Source organism: Drosophila obscura, unplaced genomic scaffold (assembly GCF_018151105.1).
Source record: "Drosophila obscura isolate BZ-5 IFL unplaced genomic scaffold, ASM1815110v1 contig_84, whole genome shotgun sequence".
In the NCBI taxonomy this organism is placed as follows: domain Eukaryota; kingdom Metazoa; phylum Arthropoda; class Insecta; order Diptera; family Drosophilidae; genus Drosophila; species Drosophila obscura.
Genome location: NW_024542877.1, coordinates 1,215,262 through 1,229,013, shown reverse-complemented (window position 1 = coordinate 1,229,013; position 13,752 = coordinate 1,215,262). Strand labels below are relative to the sequence as shown.

Sequence of the window (13,752 nt, the reverse complement as noted above, 5' to 3'; positions counted from 1 at the left end):
GTCGACGTTTGCATAAACAGCAGGAACTTTGTTGTCGCTCCTCGTCTTACTATTCGTGCTTGGCTCTGCTTTCCCCTGCTTTCCACTGCTTTCCTCTGCTTGCCTCTGCTTTTCTCTGCTTCCCTCTGCTTGAGACGCAACGCTCCGACGTTTTATTATCAGCAGTAAGTGTAAGTGTATTTGTAGCAGTAACGGGCAATGGTTATGGCCACGTTAACGCGGTAGTTGGGCCTTAGTTTATTATTAGCCCCGTTAGCGTTTTCCTTGGCTCCCTCTCTTTCTCCCTTTTCAACTGGTATGCAAATATTTGCCTGTTGCTGTTCGCCTTCTTCTTTCTGCTCGTCTTACGTTTCGTTTTAATTACGTGACTCGATGATAATTTTCCTCGCCAATTTTCGTGTTTACCTGCAAATTGAAAATGTTTGGATGAGACAAAGCCATAAATTACAAATGCCCCACTCAGTGCCCCCACACCACCCCTGCTTATCCAGCGTGTCAGCATTTGATAATTAAAATTAAAACGAAAACCATTCACTAAATAAACGGGAAAACAACAACATGTGCAAAACAAACAAGAGTTTGCCCTCTAACGCAGCATTGGATACCCTTTAAGCAACAAAAAAGTGGGTAAGATGTGGGAAGAGAAAAGCTGAAAGCAAACCGCTTTCTCTCCCGCACTGCTTGGCATAGTAACAAAATTGTCGTAAGCAGTTCCAGTTGCTGGCAATGCAGTGCATGCAAATGGGAATTTTTTGTTCAATTTAAAGGGGTGTAGCACGAGTATACAAAATAATAGCTATGTACTTCATATCAAATCGCCTGATATGGCTCCCCGCCAACAGGGTACACTGCCAACGAGCTGAACCTTTGTGAAGATGCCAGAGCTGGAGATAATTAAACAGAATGAATTTCGCGGGTTTTCCTGACCCACTTCTTCTTCGCCATTTCATGAAGTTAATTCAATTTGCTAAAAGTGTTGTCTTAAATTTAACATATCCTGGTAATGATTTCCTTACTTTGACACACGAAAACGCCTTTTAAGCATTCAAATAAATGCCATGAAAAAGAGGCGTAATTGCATCGATGCCAAATATTTTACTCTGCTGCTCCGCCTCGCTCACATCCCTCGTCTGGGGCCGTCGCCTTTTGTATTGTGGCACATTGAACTGTATTTAGCACAGTGTGCAACAAGCAGCAGCAGCAGCAACAGCAACAGCAAAAGCAGCCAGAGCGAAGACGTAGCAGCACAGGAAGGAAATCATTTGAAACCTACTTGAGATCTGATTCAGAGAATGGCTGATGCGGTACCGAAAACCAGACTGGAATCAACGCCCCCCACTTCAGAGCAATTCAATTAAAGGGGAATGCTTTATGCATACTTTGTGGTCGACAAGTGGATAAACTACAGCAGAGGAGACTGCAAACACAGCGACTGCTGCAGGGACTGATAGGATGAAGGATGTGCACCATGCAGGTAGGAGAGCGTTGGATAAGTCTTCGTAGTGGTTTATTAAAGTATTCCATCGAATCCTATGCCTGGCCATAATACGTTGCATACACCCAGCAATAGCTTAGCCCAAGAATGCAAAATGCAAATTAAATTACTGATTCCAAAGTTATTTCTTAAATTTTTCGAATGGTTTTTTGTGCTCAAATGGTTTTGTCCGATTTATTAACGGCAGATTGATCTGTTCAGAGTCTTTTGGTATTGGGAGAGCATTTGAGATTCAGTTGAGTTGCAGAACTTTCCTTCTATTTCTCTTTCACGTACATCGTGGAAGTCGGATAAGCGCGCTTAGGCAAGCCAAACTTTTGCAGCTGTATGGGTGTACCAGTACGAGTATCTGTGCACTTGTTTGTGTGTGTGTGTGTGTGTGCACAGAGTCTTAGGGCGAGTTGATCCGAACTGGCAGGGAAACTTTGGCAGCAGCGGCTTAGGCGGCCCCCGAAATTTGCTCAAGTTAAACGAGTTGCGGCATATTGACTGCAGTCAGCCGAATAAATGGATTAGCCCAGCAGAGAGACGGAGTCCTGCCAGGCAGAAGAGTCCTGGTAAGCAGCGAATTGCCTGCGGCTCTTCCTGTGCATTGTCTAGGGTCCCACTGCTTTACTGCTTTACTGCTGCTGCGGCGGCCTCTGGTTGGCTACAACGCCTGCGGCTCTAAGCTTTAGTTTTCCCAGCTCTCTGCTCTAAATTAATTTGTCAGCCTTTTGTGGGGGGTGCTCTTCGTTTTGTTTATTTTTCTTTTCTTCTTGTTCTGTTCTGTTCTGTTTTGTGCTGTGGCCCTTGTGTTGCCTCTATTCCGGCGCATCCCTGCAAAGTGCTCAACAAACAATGCTCCCCAGGCCAGATTCAGCAACAAGGGGAAGAGCAGGGCGGCCAATGTGAAGTTGAAAACGATGGTAAAAATGGTTTACGTTTCAATGGCTCTTAAACAATTTGATTTGCATAAACTTTTGCGAACGGCAACGAAATCGCCCATGCAATGGGGGAAGGGGGAGAGGCAGGGTCTGTCCTGGTTGCTGTAATTCCTCACGAAAAGTGGAGAAAACTGGAGATATGTACATACATATAGGAAATTCCCAAATAATTAAAGACGAGCATCCAGTGCCCAGAAGGGTGCTCGCAAGTTCAAAGAGTCCACAGAAAACAATTCCCATTTAATATATAATAAAACGATAAATACAGTTTCCGTGACACCCATTCCCGTAGCGCCCGTACGCTTTGTACTCTTCCCGTCTCTTTTATCGCGCCATCCGCTCTCATTCCATTTATTAGCTGGCACATTTTCCACTTTTCATTCGATGCAATTTATGAATAAACAGAACGATGATAATAAAATAATAATAATAAATAATGAAAGGAGTGTGGCAGCAGCAGCGGCAGCAGCGGCGGCAGAGGGAAATCGTAAAACGTAAATTTCGAAAAAAATAATCATGAAAACGTAGCAGACATTAAACGAAGCGAATCCAAATTAAATGAAACCCCCTTCAATGGAACAAATTATGGCTTTATTTTGGTTATAACAGTAAACAGGGGGTATCAGCAGGGTATGCCCAAAAACCCATTCATGATTTTGTAATATCAACAAAACATTTATTTACGGAATTTATTTGATTCACTCACAGCCTACAGAACCACAGCTTGGCTGCTGCAGATGAATATAGCCAGTGAGATTTTATTGAATATATCGTTCGAGTATAGCACATAGCACAAGTCCCATTCCTTGGCCTACTCTTTCGTGGCCATAAAGTATTTACAGACATAGATTTCTGATCAGGCAGCTTCTTGCCTCTTACCACCTTTAACGCAGGAATGATCGCTGTGTGTTTTGCAATGCCCTGCCGGGAGGAGACCCGCCCACCCTGGAACTTACTCCGAAACCGATTAAAAGCTTTGAGCGTCGAATTTCTCTTTTCTTTTCGGGCTCTAAGGCCAACTGCAATTTGTGTTGTATGCGCCAGATGCCAGATTAGTCCACCAAAAACACCCCCCCTCCCCCCAACCACAACCCAAGGCGACTTGGTATTTGTTTGCCAGTGTGTGGGGCTCTGGCTGTGGCTGTGGCTGAGGTTCGTGCCCGGCCCTGAATGCATTGGCTCATCTGGTACTCTGGCAGTTGGGTGGGGTGTGCTGCCAGGCATTCGAAGCATCCAACATTGAGCATTCAGCATCCAGCATCCACCATCCAGTAACCAGCTTTCAACCAGGTGCAGCACTAAAATTGAAAGGCATAAATACTTATGTACAAACATAAAGCTCCCCCATGTACATGGATTTTCTATGAACAGGTGGATAGGTGGGTGGATGGATGGGTGGGGGGGGGCTGGCTGGCTGGCTGGTTGCCGAGTGCATTAGGGCTTGAGATGCTCTTCAAAAGAGCCGCAAATGTTGCATGCATTTCCCAGCGCTACCTCCTACATCTTCGCCTCCGTTTCCGTGTCCGCCTCCCACTTTTGCATTTGTCGTTTGCCAGAGATCGCGTGCTTTATAATTGGTTGGGCGGTGAGTGGGTTGTCTGGATTTCAGCGCAGAATATTTTACATTTACATTGCATAGCACACGCCCCCGCCGTGTCCAACAAAATAGAGTTGCTACAATAGATTTCCTGGAAGGAAAACTATGAAAAAATGTGCGCCCAGTGCGCAGCAAAAAATGCTCTTGAAAAATAACTGCACCCATCTGCACTGCATGCGGAATTTGAGCTCCTTTGATGGCTGCTCTGCCGCTAGAATTGTCTAAAAATTCTCCCACCCAGTGCACCCAAAAGAACTGAGCTCTCTGCCAGGATTTTCAGCACTAGAACTGGAACTGGAAGTGTGCAAAAATGAATTGGAATATGAAACTACATCGATGAATGATTCGATTTCGCTGGAAATGAAAGTGGGAGCTCCTTTCTTGAATAATCTGTAACTAAAATTGAGTTCACGGGAACTGAAACTAAACATGAGCTGCTTTGATGGTTTCAATGCTTGGAAACTATTTAGAAATCTCACATTGCAATGTGAGAGTGCAGAGCTGAGAAATTTAGGTAGAAATCTCAGAGTTTCTCGCAAACTAAAATAATTGAAAATTACTGCCATTCATTCGACGATGGGTTTGCGGCATGGAAATGATTCAAATATATATTTCCAAAATGCAGAGAATCCAAAGCGGCCGCGCAATAACGAGGGGCGGCTGATTGTAATCAGGGGGGAGGCGACAGGAGAGGCAGACGGACTCGGAATACGCGTCCGTGGAACAAAGGGGAGGCAGCAATTGATAGAGCAACAGGCAGACAAGGAGCAGGGAGAACAAACAAAAGATAAACATCAAAATTCCTTTGGGGCAGCAACAGAAATTTCCCTTTTTCCTTTTATTTTACTCGCGGTAGAATGCTAATGAATCAGTGGCATGGGCACAGAGGGGGCAGTGGCCATGGCAGTGGCAGTGGCACTGGCCGTGGCAGTGTGGAAATCTGATGAAAAACAAATAAACAATCAGAGCCCGGGAAAGCGCAAGAAAAGAAAAGGCAAGACTAGCAAAGAAAAGCAGTGAAAAGCAGAGGCAGAGGCAGAGGCGAGCCGAGCCGAAATGAAAATGTCACAAAAGAACCAGCATCGGGATGGCCCTGCGAGGCCCTGAAAGGATGGGAATGGTGGCATGGTGGCATGGGGGGAAATAAAGTAGACAAATAAATCACAAAACAAAGCCACACTCTCGCAGATGCAGCCGTGTGGATGGCGAAAACCCTGAATGAAAGGCCTCTAAATAGATATGCCTGCTCGAATTTCGCTGCCGTTCAGTTTATCGACTCAAAAGTGCTTAAAAATAGAATGAACAAATTATATTGAGATGAATGCCTCCCTTGCTCTCTATAAACGATGCAGAAATCCAATTCTGGATTAGATAGAATTTGTTGAGCGGTGGAGCGGGGGGGCTTGAGGCTAATTCCAATCCAGAGAAATTAGTGATCGTTGTAATTGGGGAAGGGTAGCCAATTATTTTGCTAATTGTTTGCAGTCATATGCCATGGGAAATACTGAAAAGTGGGACATAAAAAGGCGATGAATTCCTTAAAAAACGTAACGAATCGATTGGCATATTCACTGGCATCAAAAGGGATGGCAGACAGTCACATAATTGAATATTTGTGGGAAGGAAACCCAACTGATAAATCAAACAGATTTCATAGCACACTTATCAGGGCATTCCCAGGGGAATCTGTCGAGCAAGAAGAAATGATCTCAAGATGATCTCAAATTTTATTCCGCTTCAATTTTATTTCCAGTCCCAAAAACCAAAACCATTTTCCCACCCATTCATCCATTCATTCATTCATTCATTCATGTGGCATTAACTTTTCTGTCACCTTGCACAAAGACTTAGACGACTCACCACAGTCCGCAATCAAACTGAATTTATGAGTGAAGCGATAAATATAGATTCAGTTTAAAGAGAGAGTAGGCCAATGACACTGTCCCGCCCCACACCAGCCCCCCGTAACGCGTTCAAGTGCCCCATCATCGTTGTGGAAACTTTTTGTTGAAACTAAATTGATTTGAATATTTATGAGCGGCAGGCGACACACTTTGATATGTCACAGTCGCAAAGTTGTTGTTGGCGTGGGTGGCAGGGGGCTAGGGGATAAGGTTCTGGGGTTTAAGGGTTATGGGGGGGTTATGGTGGGGATCGGCTTTATCGCAAAACCGCAGCAAAACGAGGGCTCAAGTAATTATAAATGCCATTTTGTGTCGGTTTTGCTTAGAATGAGCAGCAGATAAGAGCAGTCAGAACAGTGCGTCAAGGCAGTGGAAAATAACAAAGCCCCATGCCCCACACACACACACACACACTCACACACACACACACACCCAGTGGGACAGAGATGGAGACAGGGGGGCGAGTGGGAGTGCGACTGAGAACTGGGGGCATGCATATTTATCATTTATGTAGGCACAAATTTGTGTCTGTGTCAGGAATGACACGAAAAAGGCAATTTAAACATACACACATCTATGTAGAACCTTTTCAGCCACCAGCCCCCAGCCCCCAGACCCATCAACAGGGCAGTGGTTAAGGGTGGGGAGGGGCGGTAGACGTAGAAGGCGACTATGAGTCTCCGCATCGCATCGCATCTCCTTTCTGTTTCTGTTGCCGCCGCAGGCATTACAGAAATTTCACACACACACATACTCATGGCCAGGGCCATGCCGCACCCATACATGCGTACCACCAGCCACGGCCAAAACGAGGCACCCGCACTGTCAACAGGCAAACAGCCAAACGGGCAAACGGGCAACAGCAACAACTACTGTTAATGCTTATCAGTGGCAACAAGAATCGAGCTAGCTGATGGCTACAGCTACAGCTCCAGAGCTCGTGAGTCCGGAGCAGAGCAGAGCTCTGGCAGTGACGATGGGCGCTGAAGATGGAGAGCAGCGGAGCGTCGCAGAGGAGCCAATGACCCGAACAGCCAAATGACATGCCGGCACCTACACGCAAAGACAGATCCCAGCACAAACACACACACACACACACACACACACACAGTTACAGTTACAGACACACACTTTGTTATCAGACAGGGCCATGTGTGGCGCTTGTTGCTTGCCACAGTGCACTATGGGGAAAATTCCCATTTTTCGGGTATTTAGTCATTTTCTCAAAGTATTAAAATTGGTTTTTTTTTTTTGGTAACATATTAAGAAAACTTCAAACTTTAAAGTCCAATACCAAAAATGTTATATAACATAGCACTGTTAAGTCTAACAGCTGTTAAAGTCAGCTGTTGCTGTAGAAAAGCACTTGCTTTAAGATTGCAATATTTTTGCAGCCTGTTTTCAAAATGCCACTATTCAAACGCGAAACATTCTTTTTGTAAAATTTAAAAAGGATAGCAATCACACGGGTTTTAACTATGTAATGGTTGTACTCATACTTTGTTGTTGTGCGTGTTCTATTAATATTTTGTAAAAGTAGGAAACGTTCTCAAAGCACATTTTTTGGAAATATATTTCAAGTTCGTGGAGACATATAAAAAAAGAATTAGGGTTGACAAGTGTACGTCTAATTGTACGTAGCGTAATAATTTTGATTTAAAGGCAGTTTGTCTAAATGCACACTTTTGCGCACTATCTGCGCAAATTAATTTTTTGCAGCGGACTTCGAGTTTTCAAACGCGCAGCTGTTTGAAGTATGGCGCAAGGAAAAAGGCAAATGCAATCAAGAAAATGCGATTCTGGATTTTTTTTGAATAGAGTTAATAAAAACAATCATGTTTTAAAACATGTGCTATATTTAAAGAGTAAAAGTCAAATTGTGTGCCGAAACTAGAATGCAAAATGGAAAAAAAGCAGGCGGAACAAAAAATATTTTGAAAAAATCATTAAAACTGGTTAATGAGCACAACAAAATTATACAAAAGCGACTCGAATAGGAACAATAATCGACAAATTGGTCATCCAAAGTTGGCTTACTTGTTAAAGGGGTAGGAGCTAAAAAAACAAGCAGCAGCTCTATCAAAAACTCAAGAGCAATGTCTCTTTGTTGATTCAAGCAGCAAGCATAAAGGCCTTTTCCTTCCCATCGATTTTTAAATCCTCTTATTATGTGAAATTTAAGGCCCATATCCAACTTTTGAGGATTTCGAAGTTTAATTAAGAAAAAACTAAAAAAAATTCTATTAATATTAACTATTGTTTCTTTAGCTCCTGAATTTCATTAAAATTAAGTTTTTCCAAAAGTAAAACTTTATTTTTATGTATAAAGGAGTATTATAGTCAATAAATATTAATAAAAATATTCCAATTTTTAATATTATAAAAAAAAAATTATTTTTTTTTAAATTTGTGGGCGGTAACACGCCTACTTTTCAAAAATGTTTCTAGGGGTGTACATAACATAAATCAAAAAACCGCATCGAAAAATCTTGCTTAGTTTAAAAGTTATTAATTAATACCCGAAAAATTGGAATTTTCCCCATAGTGCAGTGGGGCAGGAGTAGCTGGCAAAAGGAATTAACGCGACAAATTGAATTTTCAACTTTTAGGCTTAAACCAAAAAAATCAACAAAATGAAGCATAGTCCGAGAAGTCCGAGAAGTCGAGCTAATCGGATTGAACATTGCCTTAAATAAAGGAATAGGTGCAAACATATGTATGTATGTATGTATGTATTTATACTTATTCCACTGATCTTGCTATTATTATTTATTTATTATTTTGAGCGAAACTTTGACAAACTCCGACACAAATTAAATCAAGAAAAATAAATATTTTTTAGCCTATAACACAACAGAAAGTACCCGCTTCAGTTTAAAGTACATACATACATATGTACATATACGCATAAATAAATTTAAACAAATTATAATTATTATAGCTCTTCCTCTTTTGTTTCTAATTTCTGGATTTATTTTTTTCTTTGCACAGAAAATGATAAAATTATTATAAACTTATTACAACATAGAATTTAAGCAGAAAGCTATTGCAGCTATTGCCTAACACAAATTTAATAATTTTCCGCACTTTGTAATTGCTGGTAATTTCTTTATAATAATAATAATAAAGATTATTATAATTATTATTATACTGCTCAACGACTGACTGTATTGTAATATTACCTTGACTATTATTATTAATATTGGACTTGCAACTTGTGTAATTTTTATATCGTTAGCCCTCGTTCCACTCTTTTGCCCCATTTAATATTCACTTAAATTTGTTCTTTTATTTTTGTTATCTTTTTTTGTTGTTGTTGTTTTATTTGTTTTTGTAAAGATCCAACCCACCGTGCAGGAAACTTGCTTTTCGCCACGTTTTTCGCTCTAGTTTCCGTTTCTTTTCGCGCAACTTTTCCTCGCTGTTCAGCTTCATCTTGATGCCTGCAACAGATTCCGCCGATTACTGGCCTCAACGCAGCAGTACGGAACAGACAGCACAGACAGCAGAGACAGAAACAGAGACAATAGCAGCCACGAAGAGGAGAGCTACGGCAACAATGACAACGACAGGCGACAACGACAGCGACAATTTGTGAGGATTTTTATAGACAGCAAGTCTTGGTGGGAAATTATGACCTGGTCTGGTCTGGTTGGGTCTGGGTCTGGCTCTAGGTCTGGGTCTGGTTCTGTTCTGCCCTTTCGATGTGTGTGCGTGCTCGTACTAATGAGACAATTTCCACTAGTTTCGTGTGCGTGTGTTGACTTAAATTGTATCCCCTAATGAACTGTCCCCGCAGCGCGAAGGCCTCTGACTTGTTGCTGCCTCTGACTCTGACTGGCCCTGGTCCTGTTTCTCAGTCGACAAAACCCTCAAAGAATCACCCAGGCATCCGACTTTTCTGCGCTCTGGTGTCCCATGGCTGCCATTTCAATTAGTGTTCCACAGTGTTGGACTATCGGCATTCGATTGCCACTGGAGCCATCAGTTCCTAGGAGCTGCTGCTGCTGCATGGGGCTGCTGCAGAGGCTTTCAATAATTATGGCATTTATTTAATAGTTTTTTATACCTTTGTTCATTTATTTATTCCCCTATTTAAAATTAATATAACAATTCCAGGAAAGAGCATCGCCGATTCCGCACGAAATGTTACCATAAATTCCAAGAAAATCCACAGACTCCCTGTCTCTCTCTCTATCTGTCACAACTGCCACAATTGTTAAATATTTTCCCATTTGCCATTTATAAATTCATTTATTGAGAATTCCGTGGCAGCCACAGAATATTTTCCATTCAATTTATTTAGTTGGAATTCCCATTAAAAATTTCCAGCGAAATACTCGGAAATAGATAATTAAATAATTTGGAAGCCAGCGAATGGGAATAACTAACCTAAACTGACACATAATTATAATTGAGACTCCGCCACTCGATGCGAGTGCGAGGTCTGCCCTCTGTGACTCTGTTTCGATCATTTGCTGATTGGCACTGGAAATGACTCGTGTCTGATGAGGGGGGGTGGGAAGGGGAGGCATCTGTCTGACTGAAAGTCAATCTGCACGACAGACACCAGCCGGATAAGCACTTGGCCAGGCTGAGGCTAAGAGTCCCTTCTACATCTTTTCGGTTCAATTCACTCCAGACTCCACTCCAGACTCCACACTCCACACTCCACTCCACACTCCACTCCACACTCCACCTATGTATGTTGCGCCTGCTGAGTGTGTCTCTCCCCTTTCTGATTGAGCTGGTTTAATGGCAGCCGAAAAGGAATTTATGTGTGTGTGTGTGTGTCTAAGACAAAAGGCCATTAAAATAGCAAAAAGCAAAGGCAGCTGGAGCAGCGTAAGCCACACCTCCTGGGAAGCGCCATAAAGGAAGCCATTAACCGATCTGCCTTCATGGCTCTCAGGCCAAACAAAATATATATCATCACTTCTCAGTCGACGGTAGCTTACAGTGACGACTTCCACTTCAGTGGCTAGCAGCTCCCTCCAGATAGCTCTAGCTGCGCCAGTGAGCATTCAGGATCCCCAAAGAAGTGATCAGGGACAGTAGCGAAAGATATTTGATGTACATAAAACCATGATGACATTGATGAGTAATAGATCCAATCGCGATTTGTTGGCCCTGACAATGGGGGAGAAACGCAAACACAGACAGCCGACAGCCGACACCAGATGAGATACAGATACAGAGCGGGTTATCTGGCGGTAGTATAAATATTTTATCGCATTATCGATTGCGATTACTCAGTTAATGAATTAAACACACAGCCACAGGGTGACTACTATATCGAAATATATATGTATATATATACCCGTGCCCGATGAGCAATGCCCAAAGATGACAAAAAAAAAAAAAAAAGAACAGAGAGAGAGAGGGATTTCTGCTCCCCAGCAAGCAAGCAAGCAAGCAACTGGGACAAGTGCGATAAGGAGGCGGCCAATAATGGCATAATAATAAATCATCGCGCACAGACAGACACCCATGTGGACTGTAGAAATTGTCTAGCTGCACAGAGGTCGAGCACTTGGATACACTGCAGATTCAACACCCCGTTGGATATAATAGTTGAACGTGGGGATGCCTCAGAGAGTTTTTGCTGCTGCAACCACACATGTCTATATGATACTCATACGCTCTTCTTTATTCATACCGAATGGCGAGCAGATAGACAGACAGACAATCTATCCATCGACTCTGCAGCGTTAAGAATTGCTTCTTTCTGTGATTATGCATGCACCCTGCAAGGGCCGGGCCGGACAAAAGAGCATTCATCGAACAAAAATCGAACAAAATTGTGCACACAAAAATGTCCAACGCATTGTAGGCGCACTGTCCCCTAGATGGATACACACCACACACACCACACACACACACACACACCTGAGCAGTGCCTTCGATTTCCCGCTGCTGCATAGCACCATTCCGCCACATAATTTACGATATAATATCACAGAGACAGCGAGACAGCGAGAGACAGTGAGCGAGAGAGGGAGAGAATTTCATTGAATTAATTATGACAAGCGATGAGTTTATTTATGATCAATGTAGATTACAAATGAATTATCGTTGCCGGATCGATGGATGTTGCGGTAGCTGAGCGATATGCCTGACTGGAGGCGGGACGGGCTGGAGTCTAAAACTCGTGCGAATTTCCAACCCAAAACTTTTCCTTCAATGTTCACATTCGTCACACATTTCACACAGTTTGGCACATTTATTTATTGCAATCAAATTACACACTTATTCCTGGGCACTGACTGTTGACTGGCTGCCTGCCACACAACAATGCGGCATTCCATTCATTCGATTAACACTCCAAATTGCAATAATCCACGAATTCCGATTACAATTTCTAAAGCAATTAATAGATAATTGAAAAATATTTCTACCTGTTTTTTGGGTGCTGTGCGTGTGGGGGCGTGCAACCGAATTTCCAATCAATTGTGTTGAGTTCTGATTCGGATTCCGTTTCCTTTCGATTTGCTTGGCTTGCTTTAGTTTTCGGTTAATTTACAATAAAACAAACAAAAAAATACTCTTAATTAGTTTCACTCACAAAAACACACAAAACAAAAGTTGTTTCTGTTGATCTCCAAACAACAACAACAACAAAAAAAAACGGCAAAGAATTCTGTGTTGCAGGAACCAGAAGATGCAGAAGAATATCTGCGGCTGAGCTCGGCTCTGGCTGTTGAGGCGCTCCGCTCCGCTCCGTCTGTATGCTATTGGGCTGGCTCCTTGGCTGTGGCGCTTGGTTTTAACTTTGACTCTGACTGTTGCTCTGGCTCTGACTGTGGCTGTGGCTCTGGCTCTGGCTTTGGCGCTGGCTTAGCGGTGCCAAGACAACACGCTGCGTCGAGTTCCCGGGAAAAACTGAAACTGAACAAATGTTACACTTGATGCATGCGCTCGGCGCTCGACGCTCGACGCTCGGTGCTCGGTGCCCCGTGCGTTAAAACCGAAACGAAACTCAACCGAAATCGGGACGGAAGCCGATACCGTTACCGAAACTCAACTGAACTAAAACCCGAACCCGGTCCGGTCCGGTCGCGGTCCCGACCGAGTGCCTGCCTCCCGAAGTGTGCCAAGGTGAGAGCCGTTCCGAACGCTGGGGTGCCAGGGGAAAGCGCCACAAGTGCATGCCGAAAACGCAGACGAAGGAAGTGCCTAGTGCCTGGTGCCTGGTGCCTGGTGCCAGTGCCAGTGCCAGTGCCCAGCCCCCCAGTCTGACTCGAGCGGAGTGGAGTGGTGGCAAAAAGTAGAGGCCTGGCAGCTGGCTGGCTGTCAGCCCGCAGATGAGGCAGCAGCTGGGGAAGCGTCGTATCCGAGCGAAGCTTTGGCTGAATGGAAGCTTTCGCATCCAGAGCTTTGCTCGTCTCACCAAAGAGGTCTTGTGTGGGTGGGTGGCTGATGCAACAGCCTCCGAATTCCAGCTGCTACAGACACAAATACTCGGAAGCAGAAGCTGGACCAGATTCAGCTGACAGATAGGATTGATGGGAGCCACGCGCATTTGATTGGTGGCCCACACGGCAGAAATATAATGAGCAGCAGATACATGGAATAGATTGAATATTATCCTGACTAGCAATAGATAAATATTATTTAAATATTATATGATTAAAAGAAGGACAAAGAAGCACAGACGCGTAAGATGCCATAATATACATATGTATATGCAAAATAGATTTTAAAAATAAAAGCCCCAAGATAAGTGCACAGATGATATAGAAAGACGATATACAAACATAAAATTGATGGATTGGACAGGATAAATGGCAATTCAGATTTATAGAATTCATGTAAAAAAATGTAGAACAA

At 43.2% G+C, this 13,752-nt stretch overlaps 1 long non-coding RNA gene across 2 annotated transcripts; it reads right to left on the bottom strand.

The window, feature by feature from the left end:
* Positions 1 to 91: 91 nt before the first annotated feature.
* On the bottom strand, positions 92 to 12,765 carry LOC121405225. Of its 2 annotated transcripts, none has more exons than XR_005968425.1 (3): positions 12,578 to 12,765; positions 12,321 to 12,423; positions 92 to 405 (listed from the first exon to the last, which is right to left on the bottom strand). It is a non-coding gene; the product is annotated as an uncharacterized LOC121405225 (long non-coding RNA). The 2 variants fall into 2 exon arrangements; XR_005968426.1 differs by having other exon boundaries at positions 12,706 to 12,721.
* Between the last annotated feature and the right edge of the window lie 987 nt (positions 12,766 to 13,752).